This window comes from Triticum dicoccoides, chromosome 4A (assembly GCF_002162155.2).
Source record: "Triticum dicoccoides isolate Atlit2015 ecotype Zavitan chromosome 4A, WEW_v2.0, whole genome shotgun sequence".
In the NCBI taxonomy this organism is placed as follows: domain Eukaryota; kingdom Viridiplantae; phylum Streptophyta; class Magnoliopsida; order Poales; family Poaceae; genus Triticum; species Triticum dicoccoides.
The window spans coordinates 749,261,756-749,270,879 of record NC_041386.1 but is presented as its reverse complement, the minus strand read 5'-3'; the positions used below and the strand labels follow the sequence as shown (position 1 = coordinate 749,270,879).

At 43.8% G+C, this 9,124-nt stretch overlaps 1 pseudogene; it reads left to right on the top strand.

Moving 5' to 3' along the window:
* LOC119288439 overlaps positions 1 to 9,124 on the top strand; it is a 79,263-nt pseudogene that overhangs the window by 11,366 nt on the left and 58,773 nt on the right.

The window sequence follows — 9,124 nt, the reverse complement described above, 5'->3', positions numbered from 1 at the left end:
CGGGATGGCCCATGTGGATTGCCTGGGCACCCTTTCGTATTTTATTTCTGTTTTTTTTTGGTTCAATAAAATTGTTCATTTCCAAAAGTTCAAAAAAAAATTATGAATTTGAAAAAAAAAGAGTGTTCACAGATTTCACAAAAATGTCCGCTGATTCAAAACATGTTCACGCAATTCTCAAAATGAACATATTTTGCGTTTGATGAACAAATTTTCGATTCGATAAATTTTGAATTGATGAACAAATTTTTAATTGGATGAAGATATTTTAAAATTTGATGACCATTTTTTATTTAATAAAAACATTATTCTATGGAAAAAATTTATTGTGATGAACATTGTTTGGAAAAAATGACAAACATTTTTTTATATACGGTGAACAAGTTTTGAATTTGTTAACTAATATGTGAATTCAATGAACAATGAATGAAATCGTGTGACATTTTCTGGATTTGATAAATATTTTCTAAAATGGATGATTTTTTCTAATTTGGTGAACAGTTTTGGAATTTGATGAGCAAAAATGGTCACATTTATACCAAATGTTTTCGAATTTGAAAAGCAAACGGAAAAATAAGGAAAAAATGTAAAAAAGAACAAAGGAAAAAAGGAAATAAAACAGTAAATACTTAAAAAAGGAAGAAAAAATGAAAACCTGGTCTAGGAAGATTCTAGAAACCGTCAGAAAACCTGGAGAGGGATTCTGCTTGGACCGGCTCAGATGGAGGCAGCGAGCGTGCGCGCGTGCGCGCGCGCGAGTGTGTGTGCGTGCGTGCGGGTGCGTGCGTGCGTGCGTGCGTGTGTGTGTGCACGACGCGCGCGTGCGTGGTTCTCAAAACCGGTCTAGGAAGATTCTCCGATGATCGCTCCATGACGCCCGGTCTAGGAAGATTCTCCAATGATCGCTCCATGACGCCCGTGATTATTATAAGCAAGATCCTTGGTTACCATTTGATAGTCCAAAGACACGAGAATGTGACTGGAGAAGAGATCATTGGCTAACGAAAGAGCTTCCTGGCAAGCTATCGCCCAAGTGCAGGGACATCTAATGTACCAACATAAGTAACAGAAAACATAGAATTTCCAGGAAAACATAGATTTGAAAAAGTTTGTGGATTTGTAAAAAAAAATGCCAGTTTAAAAAATGTTCATGAATTAAAAAAAAATTCGTGCATTTCAAAAAATAGGCCTGATTTTGAAAACAAATACATGCATTTGGAGAAAGTTGGTAAATTATAAAAAGATCATGTATTTGAAAAAAATATGTATTGTTTTTAAAATTGTGGATTTGAATAATTTTTGTGAATTTTGATAAGTTGGTGGATTTTTAAAATGTTCATGGATTTCAAAAAAAAAGTTTGCAGATTTAAAAAAGGTTTATGAATATGAAAAAAAGTTGACATATTTGAAAAACGGTCATGGATTTGGCTATGTTTACAAGTTTTGCAGATAAAAAGAAATCACGGGTTTGAGAAATTGTTCGTGAATTAGAGAAAAGAAAAAGAAAAACTCCAAAAAAATTCATAAAATAACCAACCTACAAAAGGTTCCCAAAAACCGGTAAAATGAAACTATATGGGGCAGCCCACTATGGACGATCGAGTGCTGCAGTGAGAGACGGATAGTCCAAAGACACGAGAATGCGATTGGATAAGAGATCATCGTCTACCGAAAGAACTTCCCGGCAAGCCATCGCCTCAGGTGCAGGGACATCTAATGTACCAACATAAGTAACAGCAAAAAGCCACAACAGCTCCTATGTTTTCCATGTTTGAACATCGTTCCGTCAATGTTCAGGTTGATGATGCTAACCGGAAGTTGATCCAGGGTTGGCGTCGGGGACCTGCTCCACATTCCTAGCAATGATAGGCTTGGCCTTTGCAATGACCTCTAGTTCCAAGATGAAATGCTCGTCGACAGAGGAGATTGAAAGACTGACTCATAGATAGCTTTACCGCGAGGGTGCTAGATGTCCCATAGGGTGACTATTACCCTTCATGAGGTCGGCATGCGATAATGAATTATGCATGCTAAGCAGCCAAAGCTATGCATTTTCTTCCCTTGTCATGATCATAAGCTCTAACACCTCTTCATGGCATACCATACGTGGTGCATATGGATATGGTACGGCAATAACATGGGACGGGAAACACAAAGAGCTCCTTATCGACGTTCACTGCGCTAGTTAAACGAGATGGCGTTCACGCGCCTCGCTCGCGTGGGCCATACCAAGACTTGAGCCGCTCGCTCACTCGCTCGCATCCCATCAGCTTCCTTGGATTGATTTGATGGTTGACCGGCTGACAGTTGATCATCCGAGCATTGACCATAGACTTTCCAGAAATACATAGATTCGAAAAAGTTTGAGGATTTGTAAAAAAAAATTACCGTTTAAAAAATGTTCGCGCATTTCAAAAAATAGGGCTGATTTTGAAAACAAATCCATGCATTTGGAGAAAGTTGGCAAATTTCAAAAGATCATGTGGATATAAAAAAAGTTGACATATTTGAAAAATGGTCGTGGATTTGATTTCTTTTACAAATTTTGCAGATAAAAAGAATTCACATGTTTGAAAAATGGTTCGTGAATTAGAGAAAAGAAAAAGGAAACCCCCAAAAAAATTCGGAAAATAACCAGCCTACAAAAGGTTCCATAAAAACCGGTAAAATGAAACTATATGGGGCAGCCCACTATGGACGACCGAGTGTTGCCGCGTGGGCGCTGGGTACAGTTTAGCCACATATGCGTTAATTACCTATCATTTCCAAATCCAGGCGAATCACTCACAAGATCTGACCACACGTGAAGCTGCTTGCAACATTTCCAGAGTGAGGTTTAGCAAAAGGCATAATCTTGATCCAAACTTTGGCCCCGGCACCATGTGCGGATGTGGCAATTATATATTACAAGTTGTTGTATTCCCTGTGGATCTGCACACATATAAAGTATCTCTTCAAGCTAAGAACTGAGAAGAAACGGGAATTTGGCAGTTGCATGTTTCTGACATTTTCTTGAGAAGTAGAGAGTATTACCAAGGGGCACAACACAGTCAACTTCCAAAATTTTAATTTATTCGGGTCTTCTAGAGTACTAGCTGCAAATTGACATGGGATATTATTAAAAACATGATAGGCCAAAGTTGCCATGGCATCTTTTGGGCGGAAGTTAAGTCTCAAATGAATGTCATCTTTTTGGGCGTCCTTTTCTATCCTTTATCTTTGGTACAAAGAGTAGAAGTGTTCATGAATTTGCAAAATGAGAACGTTGAAATAAGATGTTTAAGAAATTATAAAAACTTTAAAATCAGAAATTGTTTGTGGATTAAAAAAATGTTCATGATTTTATATTTTTTTTGCTTATTCAAAATATGTTTGAAATTTCGAAAATAAATGTTTGGAAAATCAAAAAATGTTCATGATTTCTAAAAAAGTTTGTGTAATAAAAAATGTTAATGGAGTTGAACAAAATGTTGCCAATTGAAAAAAGGGTCATGAATGGAAAATATTATAAAAAGTCAAAAACTATTCGTGACTTACAAAATATTTTATTCATTTATAAAATTTCCTAAAAATTGAAAAATGGTTCATGAATGGAAAAGATGATCATGTATTTCAAAAATTTGCTAAATCAAAAAAATGTTCGTTAAATAAAAAAATTCATGAATTTCAAATTGTTCGACCAATTTCCGAAACAATGTCCGAAAATTTGTAAAAGCGTTCATGAATTTGAAAATGATCACGAGTTAAAAAAAATGTTCATGATTTCACGAAATTGAGAGTGATAGTGTATCTCGGTGATGCAGGAAAATCTGATCTTGGCCATTGGAGATTATGTTTTTTGTCCTACCACTGCAGTGCACGGGGTCGTTGCTAGTTGTAACAAACACGAGAGCAGCCGGTTTTGTAGCTAACGGTGAAGCAGCGCCTATGCTTCCACTGTGCACATACGCACAAACGCCTAGCGATTGTATATAAGACGATGTCGAGGGAAATCATATCGGCTGGAGGTGGATGAAGAACTTCTTTGTCCTAATTGTAATCTTTGTTAGTGCGATGCTTGCGCGGTCCATGTAACATAAAGAGAAAGTCCACTTTTGATCCCATAATTCTTTGACTCATTTTTGGTCCCTCAATTTTAAAACCGAAGAGATTGCACCACGAGCTCTCAAAACCAGCCACTTTACGTCCCAGTGCGGTTTCGCTGCCGAGCCAACCCGGTTTTGACCACGATGTGAGTAGTGTTCCGATGAACAGTAAATTCAAAAAAAATAGCAAAAGAAAATCAAAAAATCTGAAATTTTATGCCATCGAAGATATTCAGAGGCGCAAGGTGCGTGCCATTTTTTGTCATGTTTGGACGTTCGAAAAGCTCGCGGGAAAAAAAACAAAAGTAAATCTACTCTATGTTGAACAGTAAATTCAAAAAACTATCAAAAAAATAAATCAAAAACATCTGATTTTTTTTGGCATCGAAGATGCTCAGGTAGGCAAGGTGCATCCAAATTTTCATGCTAAAATGACATCCAAGGGTTTGGAAACCACCCGAAGCGGTACGCACGCGTACGCTATTTTTTTCCGAGGGTTCAGGAAATATGATAATTACCAATTTATTATTGCCTCTAGGGCATATTTCCAACATTGATAATGCATGATGAATGGAATAGAAGTACTCTTTGATGTTTGATTCTTATATTATATTTTCATCATGTGTTGAAAGGTGATAGAACGATCGATCTCGCGGTTATGGCTTCTTGCAATGACTCAACTTCCGGTAGGGTAGACTCTGTGGTCAAGGAGGAGCATGCCAGTGTGGACTCCTTGGCCGCGCTCATTAAGGCGCATCCCCCAGCTCATCCTACTAAAGCATTTTCTGGATCTGTCCAAGAAGAATACACCAACTAAGGAGAGCGAGGGCCCGCCACGTAAGGAGAGCTTCGACCATGTGACATTGAATCCACCCAACATTATTCCTGATGATGCTTGCTCCTCCATTGTGGGGGATATCCCCACCTCCCCGACTCCACGATCACTGGCTTCACAGACTACGACTTGGACTAGAGCTCCATTCTTGTAGTAGTCTGTTTGATAGCTTGACGACGATGTGGCGATGCACCTATGTAGATGATGATGTGGACTCGGATGACAACTTCTCATGTTGTTGGTATATGAATCATGAAGCCTTATATTGCTTATGTCTCCATGCATGTGTTTTTCTAATGCTTTGTTATCTGTTAAAATCTTGTTATTCTCCCTTCTGTAGATGAGGTAGTATGTGGTGTACTCAGGTAGACATCCAGGAGTCTAATTCGTGGAAAGCATGCCATGGACAAGTTAATCGTTACAAAGACAGGTGCTACTATGATACTAAAGAGGAAGCAGAGCATGCTTACTACATGTATTTGCTCCAAGTCGAGAGAAATCATATCGGCTGGAGGTGGATGAAGAACTTCTTTGTCCTAATTGTGATCTTTGTTAGTGTGATGCTTCTCTGGTCCATGTAACATAAATGAGTCACTTTGAGGTTTTAGTGACAGTCATCAGATGCGTTCAGAGGCGATCGCAAGTGCAGTGGACGGAGAGGGGAGTGAAGTGGAGTTCGGATTGACAGTGGTCTAGGGTTTTTTGGATGGGGATATTTGTGGGGCGGGTGTGGGCCAAGCTGGGCCAAGCCGACGTGGAGGACGTGCCCGGACCGCCCCTTATCGCCCTCATATTTGGGTTGGATATGAGGGCTGCCGGTCAGTGTGGATGTTTGAGGCCCGTTTGAGGCGCCCGGGTGGGTCGATTTTTTTGTGACTAGTCTACCTGCCCGGGCATTTGAGACGGGTTTAGGGCGCCCCGCTATAGATGCTCTTAGGTTTGGCGCCCGACTATAGATGCTCTTAGATTCTTGTTTTGTCCCGACTTCCAAAACGTGTTCATTCTATCAGGAACTGGGCAAACTTTGTCTGCCGGGTTTAATTCAACATTGGACTCAGCAGTGATAAGCAACTTGGTAGAACTCTGACTTTGCCTAGTTCCAACGAAAAATGACTCGGGGAACTAAATAAACTCAGCAGAATCTTAAGTTCACTGAGTTCCGGCGAGGAAAAAACTTGGCAAAGCCTGATCGGTGGGCCCTACTGTACAGCAGGCGACGGAGCCGTAACGGTGGCCTTTGTTTTGAGAAAAAGGGTTTCCCCCCGCTTTGTATTACAAAGCAACCATCCGATACAACCAACGATAGGTGCTGGGGCGGAAGCAGCACAAGCACGCCCAAAAGAAAAGGAAAAAGGAAAAGAAAAAGAAACAAATGCCGATAACGGCGGATCGACAAAAACGACGAAGCCTCGTGACTGCTGCGTCCACCGGAGATCGCCCACCAAGCTCCGAGACTCCGAAGCGCCGGTACCAAACAACACCTCCAAGAAGGAACGCGACGATGACGACGCTGCTGCCAAGGGTTTCCCTCGGTACGCGGCGAGGAGAGAAGAAAGGGTAGCCCCGACGCCCTCCAGGAAGGTCTGGCGGCACCCTCAAGCGGTGGCCTTTGTTTGCCGAGTTTCTAATAGAGACTCAACATACATTTTCCATTTTTCATTTTTTTATAGGAAGTTCATGGTCACATCTTCGCCGACTTTCGACGGGACCAGTCTTAAACATTTTCTCTTTTTTGAAAAAAAATCGGAATGCCAGGGTTAAGGATTACCAAGTTCCCGATAGAACGAACACGGCGATGGTTTAGTCCCACCTGGCCGTGCAAGGAGCGCCTGAACACGGCGATTTCCATGTTGATGTTTGGTGCTCCCAAAATATCTATCTGACTCTGCATGCCTTCCCGTCCCGCTTGCCCAAAATTTTCATGCATGTCGAAATACAGTGTAAGCACTATTCGACCTACCTTGCGGCCACCCCGTAGGCCCACCACCCTCCCAAAATATCTGACATGCCGGTTGGCCAAAATTTTCATGCATGTCATGTCGGCAGGGTAAGCCCGTCCCCGGTCACTATTACAGCATCTACATCCCTGGTGGACAAATCCAGACCTCAGACTTCCGCACACGCGCATTATTTGTTGCTTGTACACCTACATTTCTTATATCTGAAACCTCAAAACGATACAAAAGCATGCAATGATACGTAAAAGACGATCATCACACGCAATCCATAAGATCACCATTTCATCGCCAGACAAAAGAAGCATAGTTCGTCGGAGTTCAATGGAGGGCAGTGCAAATCCATACTACAAACTAATTAAAACACGGTTAAAATATAAACACAAAGGGCGAAGGGTGGAGGAAATCACCATTTCCTCGCCGGCCCCTTCATCTTCTGCTCGCCGGCGCGGCTGTGCCCCTCCTCCGTGTAGGCGTCGGCGTGCGGAGGCGCGTCGTCGTCGGAGCTGGAGGTGGAGCCTTCCATCAGATCCGAGTCGGAGCTGCACCTCATGCCCGACAGCTTACGGAGCAGACGGTCCTGCTCCTTCGCATGGCGGGCTGCCTTCGCCTTCAGTCTCCGCCTTTGTCGCGCATCCATCTCCGTCGTCGTGAGAGAGCGGCGGAGGACAGACGTGAGGAGCGCTCCCTCAGGATCGACCGGCGCGCGCAGACATCGACTCGGATGTTGCCGCCCTCTCCCTTGCCCGCTGCTGCTCGCGCCGGGCTGCTCATGCCTCGAACTCGGGCATCCAAGTGCGCGCTGGTCCCGGCGCGGGCACGAGAACCCAGCGGTGGTCGGGTACCGCCTCCAGAGCAGAGGGTGGTTGTGGTGGTGGGCGGCGTACCTCGAGGAGCAGAGCAGAGTGGTCGGAGCTGCATGCCGGCCAGGAAGGGCCAGCGACTTCACATGCACTGCGTCAATAGGTACCGGGCACTGACGAAGTGAATCCTTCATTGCCGGATCTGCTTTGATCAACGATCAATGCCTCAATGTGATGCGGAGGGTGATCTCGTCTACATCGGGCTCCGCTTCGCACGGCAGGCTCGCCTAGTCGTCGTCAGAGCCGGAGTCCCCACCGGAGCTAGCGTTGCTTCGATCGACAGTCATCGGATGCATTCGGAGGGGAACGGAAGTGCAGTGGACGGAGAGGGGAGTGAAGTGGAGTTCGGATTGACTACGGTCTAGGGTTTTTCGGATGGGGATATTCATGGGGCGTGCGTGGACCAGGCTGGGCCAAGCCGATGTGGCGGACGTGCCCGGACCGCCCCTTATCGGCCTCATATTTAGCTTGGATATGAGGGGTGCCGGTCAGTGCGGATGTTTGAGGCCCGTTTGAGGCGCCCGGGTGGGTCGACTTTTTGTGACCGGTCTACCCGCCCGGGCATTTGAGACGGATTTAGGGCGCCTGGCTGTAGATGCTCTTAGATTCTGGTTTTGTCCCGTCTTCCAAAACTTGTTCATTCTATCAGGATGGGCAAACTTTGTCTGCCGAGTTTGATTCAACATTGGACTCGGCAGTGATAAGCAACTTGGTAGAACTCTGGCTTTGCCTAGTTCCAATGAAAAACGACTCGGGGAACTAAATAAACTCAGCAGTCTCTCAAGTTTGAAGAGTTTCGGCGAGGAAAAAACTCGGCAAAGCCTGATCGGTGGGCCCTACTATACAGCAGGCGACGGAGCCGTGACGCCGGCCTTTGTTTGCTGAGTTACGTCTAACAGAGACTCATCATACATTTTCCATTTTTCATTTTTTTAATTAGGAATTTCATGGTCACATCTTTGCCGACTTTCGACGGGACCAGTCTCTGTAAACATTTTCTCTTTTTTGCAAAAAAAAACCCGGAATGCCGTGGTTAAGGATTTGCCGAGTTCCAGATAGAACGAAGTTGGTGATGGTTTAGTCCCACATCTCCGTGCGAGGAGCGCCTGAACCAGCCTAAATAGCCGGGTCGTCCAAAAGCGGTAAGCTTCCATCATCATTGCACTCCATGTGATGGATATGGACTTTTATGTGTATCTTCTCGGCTTATACGCAAAGAAAAATATTATATCTTCTCTCCATATAACCAGAGAAGATTCACAATGACCTTCCATATCCCTTTGATGGATGCTCGACTTTTTTTTAATCATATCATCAAGCTCCGTCGGTCCATGCTAACCCGTCTGGGTCGCTATATTTTTACGATGACATCCGCCCGGTGGTTTG